Source organism: Solea solea, chromosome 5 (genome assembly GCF_958295425.1).
Source record: "Solea solea chromosome 5, fSolSol10.1, whole genome shotgun sequence".
Lineage (NCBI taxonomy): Eukaryota > Metazoa > Chordata > Actinopteri > Pleuronectiformes > Soleidae > Solea > Solea solea.
Genome location: NC_081138.1, coordinates 1,298,240 through 1,312,153, shown reverse-complemented (window position 1 = coordinate 1,312,153; position 13,914 = coordinate 1,298,240). Strand labels below are relative to the sequence as shown.

General features: G+C 38.2%; 1 long non-coding RNA gene across 1 annotated transcript; it reads right to left on the bottom strand.

The window, feature by feature from the left end:
• Positions 1-12,153: 12,153 nt before the first annotated feature.
• Positions 12,154-13,144, bottom strand: LOC131459823 (uncharacterized). Its single transcript, XR_009240287.1, has 2 exons — positions 12,995-13,144; positions 12,154-12,880 (listed from the first exon to the last, which is right to left on the bottom strand). It is a non-coding gene; the product is annotated as an uncharacterized LOC131459823 (long non-coding RNA).
• Positions 13,145-13,914: the final 770 nt, after the last annotated feature.

The following is a 13,914-nucleotide window of genomic DNA, read 5'->3' as shown; positions in this document are numbered from 1 at the left end:
GTCATAGTATAGTATGTCGTTCAAAATCGGTCAAAAAAGTCATAGTATAGTATGTCGTCCAAAATCAGTCCAAAAAGTCATAGTATAGTTTGTCGTTCAAAATCGGTCAAAAAAGTCATAGTATAGTATGTCGTCCAAAATCAGTCCAAAAAGTCATAGTATAGTATGTCGTCCAAAATTGGTCAAAAAAGTCATAGTATAGTATGTCGTCCAAAATCAGTCAAAAACGTCATAGTATAGTATGTCGTCCAAAACGTCATAGCTTCGTATGTCGTCCAAAATCGGTCCAAAACGTCATAGTATAGTATGTCGTCCGAAATCGGTCCAAAACGTCATAGTATAGTATGTCGTCCAAAATCGGTCCAAAACGTCATAGTATAGTATGTCGTCCAAAATCAGTCAAAAAAGTCATAGTATAGTATGTCGTTCAAAATCGGTCAAAAAAGTCATAGTATAGTATGTCGTCCAAAATTGGTCAAAAAAGTCATAGTATAGTATGTTGTCCAAAATCAGTCCAAAAAGTCATAGTATAGTATGTCGTCCAAAATTGGTCCAAAACGTCATAGTATAGGATGTCGTCCAAAATTGGTAAAAAAAAGTCATAGTATAGTACGTCGTCCAAAATTGGTAAAATAAGTCATAGTATAGTATGTCGTCCAAAATCAGTCAAAAAAGTCATAGTATAGTATGTCGTCCAAAATTGGTAAAATAAGTCATAGTATGTCGTCCAAAATCAGTCAAAAAAGTCATAGTATAGTATGTTGTTCAAAATCGGTCAAAAAAGTCATAGTATAGTATGTTGTCCAAAATTGGTAAAAAAAAGTCATAGTATAGTATGTCGTCCAAAATCAGTCCAAAAAGTCATAGTATAGTATGTCGTCCAAAATTGGTCAAAAAAGTCATAGTATAGTATGTCGTCCAAAATCAGTCAAAAAAGTCATAGTATAGTATGTCGTCCAAAATTGGTAAAATAAGTCATAGTATAGTATGTCGTCCAAAATCAGTCAAAAAAGTCATAGTATAGTATGTCGTCCAAAATTGGTAAAAAAAAGTCATAGTATAGTATGTCGTCCAAAATTGGTAAAAAAAAGTCATAGTATAGTATTTCGTCCAAAATTGGTAAAATAAGTCATAGTATAGAATGTCGTCCAAAATCAGTCAAAAAAGTCATAGTATATTATGTCGTCCAAAATTGGTAAAATAAGTCATAGTATAGTATGTCGTCCAAAATCAGTCAAAAAAGTCATAGTATAGTATGTCGTTCAAAATCGGTCAAAAAAGTCATAGTATAGTATGTTGTCCAAAATCGGTCCAAAACGTCATAGTATAGTATGTCCTCCAAAATTGGTAAAAAAGGTCATAGTATAGTATGTCGTCCAAAATTGGTCCAAAACGTCATAGTATAGTAAGTCGTCCAAAATCTGTCCAAAACGTCATAGTATAGTATGTCGTCCAAAATTGGTAAAATAAGTCATAGTATAGTATGTCATCCAAAATCAGTCAAAAAAGTCATAGTATAGTATGTCGTCCAAAATCAGTCCAAAAAGTCATAGTATAGTATGTCGTCCAAAATCGGTCCAAAACGTCATAGTATAGTATGTCGTTCAAAATCGGTCAAAAAAGTCATAGTATAGTATGTCGTCCGAAATCGGTCCAAAACGTCATAGTATAGTATGTCGTCCAAAATCGGTCCAAAACGTCATAGTATAGTATGTCGTCCAAATTCAGTCAAAAAAGTCATAGTATAGTATGTCGTTCAAAATCGGTCAAAAAAGTCATAGTATAGTATGTCCTCCAAAATCGGTCCAAAACGTCATAGTATAGTATGTCGTTCAAAATCAGTCAAAAAAGTCATAGTATAGTATGTCGTCCAAAATTGGTAAAATAAGTCATAGTATAGTATGTCGTCCAAAATCAGTCAAAAAAGTCATAGTATAGTATGTCGTCCAAAATTGGTAAAATAAGTCATAGTATGTCGTCCAAAATCAGTCAAAAAAGTCATAGTATAGTATGTTGTTCAAAATCGGTCAAAAAAGTCATAGTATAGTATGTTGTCCAAAATTGGTAAAAAAAAGTCATAGTATAGTATGTCGTCCAAAATCAGTCCAAAAAGTCATAGTATAGTATGTCGTCCAAAATTGGTCAAAAAAGTCATAGTATAGTATGTCGTCCAAAATCAGTCAAAAAAGTCATAGTATAGTTTGTCGTCCAAAATTGGTAAAATAAGTCATAGTATAGTATGTCGTCCAAAATCAGTCAAAAAAGTCATAGTATAGTATGTCGTCCAAAATTGGTAAAAAAAGTCATAGTATAGTATGTCGTCCAAAATTGGTAAAAAAAAGTCATAGTATAGTATGTCGTCCAAAATTGGTAAAATAAGTCATAGTATAGAATGTCGTCCAAAATCAGTCAAAAAAGTCATAGTATATTATGTCGTCCAAAATTGGTAAAATAAGTCATAGTATAGTATGTCGTCCAAAATCAGTCAAAAAAGTCATAGTATAGTATGTTGTCCAAAATCGGTCCAAAACGTCATAGTATAGTATGTCCTCCAAAATTGGTAAAAAAGGTCATAGTATAGTATGTCGTCCAAAATTGGTCCAAAACGTCATAGTATAGTAAGTCGTCCAAAATCGGTCCAAAACGTCATAGTATAGTATGTCGTCCAAAATCGGTCCAAAACGTCATAGTATAGTATGTCGTCCAAAATTGGTAAAAAAAGTCATAGTATGTCGTCCAAAATTGGTCAAAAAAGTCATAGTATAGTATGTCGTCCAAAATTGGTAAAATAAGTCATAGTATAGTATGTCGTCCAAAATCAGTCAAAAAAGTCATAGTATAGTATGTTGTCCAAAATCAGTCCAAAAAGTCATAGTATAGTATGTCGTTCAAAATCTGTCAAAAAAAGTCATAGTATAGTATGTCGTCCAAAATCTGTCAAAAAAAGTCATAGTATAGTATGTCGTCGAAAATCAGTCAAAAAAGTCATAGTATAGTATGTCGTCCAAAATCAGTCAAAAAAGTCATAGTATAGTATGTCGTCCAAAATCAGTCAAAAAAGTCATAGTATAGTATGTCGTCCAAAATCAGTCCAAAAAGTCATAGTATAGTATGTCGTCCAAAATTGGTCAAAAAAGTCATAGTATAGTATGTCGTCCAAAATCAGTCAAAAAAGTCATAGTATAGTTTGTCGTCCAAAATTGGTAAAATAAGTCATAGTATAGTATGTCGTCCAAAATCAGTCAAAAAAGTCATAGTATAGTATGTCGTCCAAAATTGGTAAAAAAAGTCATAGTATAGTATGTCGTCCAAAATTGGTAAAAAAAAGTCATAGTATAGTATGTCGTCCAAAATTGGTAAAATAAGTCATAGTATAGAATGTCGTCCAAAATCAGTCAAAAAAGTCATAGTATATTATGTCGTCCAAAATTGGTAAAATAAGTCATAGTATAGTATGTCGTCCAAAATCAGTCAAAAAAGTCATAGTATAGTATGTCGTTCAAAATCGGTCAAAAAAGTCATAGTATAGTATGTTGTCCAAAATCGGTCCAAAACGTCATAGTATAGTATGTCCTCCAAAATTGGTAAAAAAGGTCATAGTATAGTATGTCGTCCAAAATTGGTCCAAAACGTCATAGTATAGTAAGTCGTCCAAAATCGGTCCAAAACGTCATAGTATAGTATGTCGTCCAAAATCGGTCCAAAACGTCATAGTATAGTATGTCGTCCAAAATTGGTAAAAAAAGTCATAGTATAGTATGTCGTCCAAAATCGGTCCAAAACGTCATAGTATAGTATGTCGTCCAAAATCGGTCCAAAACGTCATAGTATAGTATGTCGTCCAAAATCGGTCCAAAACGTCATAGTATAGTATGTCGTCCAAAATCGGTCCAAAACGTCATAGTATAGTATGGCGTTCAAAATCGGTCAAAAAAGTCATAGTATAGTATGTCGTCCAAAATCAGTCCAAAAAGTCAGAGTATAGTATGTTGTCCAAAATTGGTCAAAAAGTCATAGTATAGTATGTCGTCCAAAATCAGTCAAAAACGTCATAGTAAAGTATGTCGTCCAAAATCGGTCCAAAACGTCATAGTAAAGTATGTCGTCCGAAATCGGTCCAAAACGTCATAGTATAGTATGTCGTCCGAAATCGGTCCAAAACGTCATAGTATAGTATGTCGTCCAAAATCGGTCCAAAACGTCATAGTATAGTATGTCGTCCAAAATCGGTCCAAAACGTCATAGTATAGTATGTCGTCCAAAATCGGTCAAAAAAGTCATCGTAAAGTATGTCGTCCAAAATCAGTCAAAAAAGTCATAGTATAGTATGTCGTCCAAAATCGGTCAAAAAAGTCATAGTATAGTATGTCGTTCAAAATCGGTCAAAAAAGTCATAGTATAGTATGTCGTCCAAAATTGGTAAAAAAAAGTCATAGTATAGTATGTTGTCCAAAATTGGTAAAATAAGTCATAGTATAGTATGTCATCCAAAATCAGTCAAAAAAGTCATAGTATAGTATGTCGTCCAAAATCAGTCCAAAAAGTCATAGTATAGTATGTCGTCCAAAATCGGTCCAAAACGTCATAGTATAGTATGTCGTTCAAAATCGGTCAAAAAAGTCATAGTATAGTATGTCGTCCGAAATCGGTCCAAAACGTCATAGTATAGTATGTCGTCCAAAATCGGTCCAAAACGTCATAGTATAGTATGTCGTCCAAATTCAGTCAAAAAAGTCATAGTATAGTATGTCGTTCAAAATCGGTCAAAAAAGTCATAGTATAGTATGTCCTCCAAAATCGGTCCAAAACGTCATAGTATAGTATGTCGTTCAAAATCAGTCAAAAAAGACATAGTATAGTATGTCGTCCAAAATCGGTCCAAAAAAAGTCATAGTATAGTATGTCGTCCAAAATTGGTAAAAAAAAGTCATAGTATGTCGTCCAAAATTGGTCAAAAAAGTCATAGTATGTCGTCCAAAATTGGTCAAAAAAGTCATAGTATAGTATGTCGTCCAAAATTGGTAAAATAAGTCATAGTATAGTATGTCGTCCAAAATCAGTCAAAAAAGTCATAGTATAGTATGTTGTCCAAAATCAGTCCAAAAAGTCATAGTATAGTATGTCGTTCAAAATCTGTCAAAAAAAGTCATAGTATAGTATGTGGTCCAAAATCTGTCAAAAAAAGTCATAGTATAGTATGTCGTCGAAAATCAGTCAAAAAAGTCATAGTATAGTATGTCGTCCAAAATCAGTCAAAAAAGTCATAGTATAGTATGTCGTCCAAAATCAGTCAAAAAAGTCATAGTATAGTATGTCGTCCAAAATCAGTCCTAAACGTCATAGTATATAGTATGTCGTAAAACTTAACCTCAGCAGAAGGATTTGAACTCACAATCTCAGGCTAAAGGATAATAAACATAGCATCCTCTAGAATCCCTCTCAATACTTTAGTGTAAATAATCTCATCAACTGACGTGTTCACAACAAAAAGCTTCCTGTTTTTCTCCCCGACAGAAAAATATTTACCAACACCTTAAACACAACAAATAATCTCAAAAATGACATTTACCCATTAACAAATTTGAACCATTTCACTGCACGTTCTCCGCTAACCATTCGTTCATCTCTGTGATTATTTTTCCTTGATTAGTCTTACAGCAGAAGCTACTTTTACTGAGCTGCACAAAAACACTTTCTTGGTGATTTTAAGTTGTGTTTCTGGTGTAAAGTTTTAAAAGTGTCATTGTAAGATTAGAACTTATAACCTCAGAGATACAAGTCATCTAAATAATAACAATAACAATAATAATGCATTGTGTTTGTCTGTGCCTCTCTAGACACTCAAGGTGACCTTAGATAAAATACAAACACAAGTTAAAAATAAAAGACAATAAAAGAAAAGAAAATTGGACGCTGCAATGTGGTCAGTGGGAGTATATGCCATTGTGAACCGGTGAGTATATCTCTACTACTAAGGATTCCACCCAGTGAAGTCCCTCTTATTTCTGAATGACACACATCAGGCAGCGCTTTATGACTTTTCGGTGGCCACTCTGTCGTGTCGCTCCATTCCCCGGCTCCACAGCCATTTACTGCCAGTGAGGGAGGAGGCAGCGAGCGCAGCACTTCCATCACAATGACCTTTCCACAAGCCCAGGGAGCACGCAATGCAGAGGAGAGGCAATAAAAGTAATGAAAGAAGCAAAGGCAATTAAAGTGGTGTGTGTGTGAGGGGAGCGTGGCGGAGATGAGCCTAACTGGAGGCAGCCCTGGAATGCACTACAGCTCCATATCCCCATAATCCCTGTGTGATCACACAGCAACCCCGGTGTGCTCCCAGTCTGATCATCCTCTCGCTGCATTCACCAGCTAATCCGTGCAAAAGGACAGCCGTACACACTGTACACACACACACCCACACACAAATGTCACCCAGTAGATACACACATTTCTGCACCCACTGCTAGAGTAATTATTATAGGCTGTATACAACACATACTGCAAGACAAAGCGAGAAACCAACTGAAAATAAATTAACAAGCACACACACGCACACACACACAATCAGACATTTTTAGTTGTGAGAAAATGAGTTGCTCTGCTCCCGCCCTCTGCAGTGCAGTGTTTCCTCGCGGCCAGTGAGAATCATTAATGCCCTTCCTCTGATGCAGCCACACAACCAACAGCAATTATTTCTAAAAGGAAAAAGTGAAAACAGACAGTGAACGCACAAATATACACGGCACATAATCATTATTCTTTTTCTTTTTTTCCTTCTTTTCGTTAGGCTGGCTGTGTGAGGGTTGAAGAGGTGGCAGCAGCTTGGACTTCATTTTCTCTAGCGGAGTTTACTGACCGCAAAATGACAAGGATGCTTTCCCTAAACCAATTAAGAGGCTGCAGCGCTGCTGTTACCATGTGACATTGACAGCACTTAAGGAGGCTGATGCCAGGCCTTAGAGATGAGCCAGAGATGTGCTCTTGGCTCAGAAGACACACACACACACACACACGTATGCAATCATGCATGCAAAGTCACACATGTCAATAAAGGAGAGAGAGAGAGGAAGAGCCAACAGGTACGTGAAGACAAACTCACCAAAAAACACAACATACACAGTATAAGCACAAAAACACTGACACATGAGGTTTGCAGTCCTGAGGTGTGAGAGATACAGAATTAAACGCTGCTCTTTGTCTCTGGGAACATAAGAAAGCATTTAAGGCTTCTGCACACCCAGACCTTCAGTCCATAAAAAGACCTCATTATCTAATCAGCTTTAGGAATACATAGAAAGGGCAAAGCTACCAGCCTCCCCCTTTCATAGCAACACAATGTGATCTTGGCTGTAAAGTATAATTAGTGAACAGAGTGAATTTCAAAGGTTATGACTTTACGTGAGCGAGGCGGCGTGGGCTACGCTAATGGCCACATTCTGCCTTAAACTAACATCACTGCAGTTTTCCTGCTCTTATCATCGTGCTGCATGGGTTTGGACACTGGCTGGTCAAAGAGGAGAGCTGGTGTGATCCACATCAGTTCTGGTCCTGGATGGACTGGGTACGTCATTGTCGGTGAGCCAATAAGAATGCAGTATGCTGTTTGACCGACATTAAACAGAGACGGAGCTCATACCCGCGAGTGTCTGTGTTGTCTTTTAAGAGGCTGCTGCTTGTTTTATAAATAAAGTTACGTTTATAGATGTTGGGGCAGCGATGAGCACTTTTCCCCTGGGTTCGTCACCCGGCCGGAACAAGCACTTGCATGTTCTCCTTGTGTGTGCGTGGGTGTTCTCCAGGTTCTCCACGTTCTCCGGTTTTCTCAGTTCAAAGACGTGCAGATTATGGGATTAGCCAAATTGGAGACTATGTCCTTTGTCAGCTGAGTTGGCACAGCGCCCTCATGTGGAAAGCTGTAGAACAGGGGTGTCCAACTCAAATGACCTGGGGGCCAATGAGCATCTAGTCTGGTCAAGCGGGGGCCGACATAGAGGAAAAAAAAGTGTCATAGTAAACTATTTAGTAGCCGGTGGGCAATATAAGATATTCATTATGATATTAGACAGAATTGCAAAGTAAAAGTGCTTGTTTTGATATAAAATGATTCACAATAAAAACATATTTTTGATGCACAAAAAAAAAAAAAAATCCAGCAAATAATGACGAGGATAATTGTGATTAAAACAGGTTAAATATATGTCATTTCATGTACATTTAATAAAGCAATGATTACAACCCAATGTCTTATTAGATGCTTCCTCCTCTCCTGTTGCTCCTCCCCTTTCCTCTGTGAGTCTCCACAAACTTCTCCACTGCAGAAACTCACAACCAAGTGTAACACAGTGCAGATCTAAGTCTAACTGTCCCCTACATCGTCATCTTAAATCTCAAAATAGAGCTTTGAAGTTGTGAGGACTGGCCAAAAAAGATCCACACAATGGTTTTGGACCAACAACCACACAAAGCTGCACACACAGTAACATTCATCTACTAATGTAGTACTCAAGTTAGTTGAATATAATAATAATAATCCAATGTTTTGTTCCTGCTGAAAAACAACACATTTCTTTGTGGATATTTAGTTTTTTGTACCTCAGCCTCACTAAAGAGCGCTTCCCTCCTCATTTACAAACTGGTGTGTTGATGCTATATTGACGTGGGACAAGAATCGTGTCATGAACCAGAAGACAGTTCCTACACGAGGGAGCTCCAAGTTCTTCAACAATATTAGCACAAGTTGCTCAAGGGTTGAAGGCCGTGCAGCTGGAGCTTTGACACGCGCCCTCTCTGCCGCTGACCGTCTATATACTCGTCTGTGAACTTTCACACTAAGAACACGCACAGATCATCCATTGAAGGAAGCGTATACTGGCACAGAAGCAGTTGACTTTCAACTGAAATGTAGAATATGCAACAAAGGCCCTGAATATGTTTGACTTGTGACCCCGTTTGGCTTGTGCCTGCTTGTACATCATCAAATACATTCATGCTGCAGAGTGGTGAGTAGTTTCTAAAGCATACGTTGTTTTTTTTAGATCGTATAATTATGTATGATATGTACAAACCAGTGTCTATCACTGGTGGGAATGTGTTGTTGCTGCAGCTGAACCGTGCTCGCCTCTGGATGGCAGTCTGCAGCTCTGCTCACACTCTCCTGCAGCTCTGCCACACTCTCCCACCAGGTGCAGGGAGATAATGGACGACTGTCGCTTCTAATCAGCCCTCACATCTCATGGAGCTGTATGGATGTTGGGAGTTTCACGTAGGCCTGAGTTTGACAGTCATCTTCACTCTGTGGTGGAGCTTTAAAGCACATACAGTAGGTGGGCAGATGAACGATACCACCTTATATGCATGAAAGAGATCAAATTGGGATTAAGGAGATTAATTTCACATGGTAATTGAGAGAGAAACTTTTTCATCAATTCATCTAACTTTCTAAAGAATGTCAAATGTGATTTAATTTGCTAACAGATGAATGGTTGGTAAATTGCTGTGCTTCAGGCTCGTGTCCCTTTGGTTGCGGTGAAATCATATATCATCAAATTTCATGACTTGTGAAGATCTGACTCATTTCTCTTGACTTCCTCTGGGGTTAAAAAATAATTACTAGTTTTGAAACACAAATTCAGACTGAAACTAATTCAATTTGTGAACATGGCTGGAGGGTGACTCACGAGTGGCGTATCAACGCTTGTAACGAGGCTTCGTTTAGAGGACAAGCATCGGAGAACAATTCCCCGCGTTCAGAGACGGAGACTGAATGACCTTGGAAATCACGGTTCAGACGCTCTGACTCTATCATCGATTCCAAATCATAAACATGAACAGATAATCAGAGCATGCACAGGAACAAGAATAAAATAAACTTTAACAATAAAGGTTCCACTGGTGTATTCAACACAACTTCTATGTAAATTAATAAACCTACACAAAATAAACTTTAACCAAACATTAATGAGATTGATAAGGGTTAGTATTATTATACATATACATGACTGTATTATATACATTTATTGTTTTCTAGCATTTAATCAACTAGTCGTCTTCTTAGTATTTCATATTGAAATAAATGAAACAAATAACAAAAAGTAGTTACTTCTAATTACATGTTGCTAGAGTGATTCAAACCTTTGCTTCAAAATCCCATTATTGCCATGATCGAGTGAACTGGAGATGAAAAGATTTAAATCCTGATAAGATTGACGTAGATAAAACATGCACAACTGAACCAGCTGTGTGTTTACAGAGCAGCACACGGACACTTACTCCAATCAATATATTGATGTTTTGTAATAGGCTCTAAATGACTCAGGTTAGCGAGCGCTGTGCAGCAAAGTCTGTTTCTGGGATACATTTCAGCTCCAATCCACAACACGAGCTTTAAAAAGACTAAACTAAGTCAAATAGCTGAGTACAAACATGCACTCGTGCTGGAGGCAGAACGACCTTGTTCCACAGCAACATGTGTCCTTGAGCACAATCACATTCCTGCGCTCACTGATGGGAAAACACTTCACATACAAACAAAAACGCAATGTTGTGGCACTTAAGGTAACAATGTACTGAAATACACAATTAGTATAATATAAAGGTAATAAGGCAACATAATATTTAGAAAATGTTTTATCATGGGCAGAGAATTGAGAACAAAAACAACTGCCTTTGGATCTAAATGTATTTAAAATATGACTCGATTTCAGATTTGTATTTATTTATTTATTTATTTCAACGGTCTAAGTGGTAAAGGATGTTTTTGTTGCAACATGTTAGAAGGAAACAAAACAGAAAAACATTAACACTGCAAACCTTTTTTCTGTTTATCATCATCATCATCATCATCATCATTGCATGATTTCAGAATATCGTGAGATAAAAAGCCTTTGTTCTCACTCACTCTGTTGACAGTGAATAGTTATGTGCCGTGTGTTCTTGAGCTAAATGACAACGTCTGAAAGGAATAAAGATACAAGTACAAAAATCATTCAGTGCTGGCAACGATCGAAATAAATGTCTGATAATTAAAGATGGATTTTTGCTCCAGAATGAAACCGGAAAAAAGACGGAAAATTAGCTAATTGAGCTTTTTTAATTTCTTCATGGGCAGAAAATGATGATAAATACTTGAGGCGCATGTGTTATATGTTAGAATGTGTTTAAAGACATTACACGCATTAGTCATTCTTGAGCTCCCTGCACTCAGCATTCCTCCGTCTCTTTCCTTACACTCCACCCACGTGATGAATTTCAGGGTTTATTTTAAAGTGTTTCCCTCACGTATGTTCAGTGAAACTGTCCCCATGCAACACGGGGATGAAGTTTCCATTGTGAGAGGAAACGTGAGTGTGTCACCGTGTCTCTGCGGTCACACACAAAAACATTATTCATATTTAAATAAAGTGGCGCGGTGCATGTCGAGCTGGAGTGTGAGGCCACTGTTGAGATGTGTCTCAAATCAAAAGGAAGTGTGGTTACCATGGTAACGTCATGTGAAGTTTAGAGTTTTGAAAAGAGGAATTGACGTCGATTCTTATGACAACGACAACAACACACCCACAAAGCTTCCGTCAACAATGAGCTTCTTCACGTTGTCAACAATCAGACGAATCGATGGACGGACAAGAGATTCACTTCCTCACTGACGGATCTGTCCATGCCCTCGTCTCATGCCCTCGTCTCATGCCCTCGTCTGACCTCCTCCTCCTCCTCCTCCTCTCACACTTCACCCTGAAACCTATCGTTTCACTGATCCAGGTCCAGGTCAAACTAAAAACCTGTGGTCTCTGAAACTCTCACGCAGCAGAGATCCTTAAAAGCCATTATTAAATATAATTGTTAAATATAAGTGTGTAACATTTAGATGGATTTATTGGCAGAAATGAAATATACTTATTATGAATTTATATTATCCTTTAAAAAAATAAAATAAAAACTGGTTGCAGCGTTAGATTTTATATTTACTTTACAGGAGAGGACCTTGGTTTATGGAGGTTTCCATTTTTGGAAACAAAGATGTCATGAGTGGGAAACAGAGGCCTGAGCCTCTCAATGAGATCTCAGTCACTTCTCTCACTTCTCTCACTCCAACATCAAGTTTTAATGTAAAGCAATAAAAACCACTTCACTTAAATAAAGACGCAGAGGGTTCTTAGCTAAGAGAAGAGAATCCTTTATTAGGCCCATGTACAGTGTTGCAGCAGAAGAGACAGGAAAGTGAAGGTTTTCTTACATATACAGATAGTGAAGAGGAGAATCTCTGCAGGAGAGACGAAGATACAATCATTGGTTTGTCTCAGTGAAGACAAACACGACTCTGTGACTCTGCTCTTTGTTTCACCTCTGACTATAAAGTTCATTTACAGACACAGAGAAGATTCACGACATGCTGTGTCACTGAGGATACTGTGGGAAAAGCCCAGAGCCTTTCCGGCGTGTCCCTCCCTCCTTCATTGACAAGAGAGTCGCAGTAACAGCTAATCGATGGCTAGTGAATTCCCTGTCCGCCCCCGACACCAGGTTGATCAATATTCCTGGCAATTAGAATCCCCTATCTGCATGGCTGTAGGGACTTGGGGGTGGCTCGCCAGCCCACAAACGCCCAATTTAGTCCTCAGCCTATCACTTAATTACTAAATCCTCCCTAATGCCTGCTGGCAGGTGGCGAGCATACTCAGAGCAGCCCCGGTGGCTGAGTGAACATGAGACCTTTGGCCAGGTGCTGGTTAAGATGCTACAGTCTCACTTCAGTCAGGCACTTAAACATCTGATTTCACACATGGGCCCCGACCTGAAATGACCCGTCTATTGAGCGTCCGGCCCACACACACAGTACAGACGGACTACACGGGACACCAGGAGTCACTGATGCCACTGGTTGTGTCTGTGAGCAACATAGTTATATATATATCAAATACAGTCTCACGACACTGCAGATCATAATCACAGAAAACACTTCACGCTTTAAGCTCTAAACTTTGTAGGTAACATTTTATACCTGTTGCTTTACTGTCAGTGTCCTGGAGCTGATTCACTTCTCACAGAACACAAAACTGGGAGAACTGCAAAGACCAGGGTCCTCTTCTCCTGTTCAGCCACTTCCTGTGAGGATACACACACATATGTACATATGTATATATATATATATATGTATATTAAATATTAAATATTAAATTGGTAAGTGTAGCTGTCGCTGAGTGTATTGTTTATTTATTTATTTTTTGTTGTTTTGATGGTTTTGTGTATGGATGTTTTTGTTTATGTAGTTGACGATGTATATTGAGTTGTGATTATGATGACCCCTGCTGGTCATGTGATGGGCGCACGGAATGGTGGGAAAAATGTGCAGTCTGTTTTTTGGAGCTACGGTATATGAGCGGAGTTCGACCGTGGAGCCTTGGCAGCTCCTGGTTTTCTGGTTGGAAGGCGCACACGGTAAGAGTGTGGTCTTTTTTTTGTGCATTTTATATTTGTTTTGTATGTGTGATAAAACTGATGTAGAGAAGCCATATTTATGTTAAAATGTGGTTATGTTATGTTTTGTGTTATTTCAGTTTTTCACGGTGTTTGGAGCAGTGTAAAGTGTAAAAGGAAGACAATAAAGCTCAATCAAACATCCGTTGGATCGTGGTTTTTCTGACCAGGAAGAAAAGTATTGGGAGCAGCTACAGTGAAAAACGTGACCCACCTTTGAAAAGGTGTCCACGCGAAGTGAACGTGTTCATGCAGTGGAACCCGGAAGAAGGAGAAGCGATCCACGAAAGAAAACGACGTGGACAGCGGGAGTAAGGGCAACGAGGTTCGCCAGCCTTCCTGTGAAGATCCGAAGGACTGCACCTCTGAAGCATTCTCTACGCATAGTAGGCCTGTGTGAGGACCTCATTTCCCTCTGGCATTCATCCAGCGCGACACCGCGAG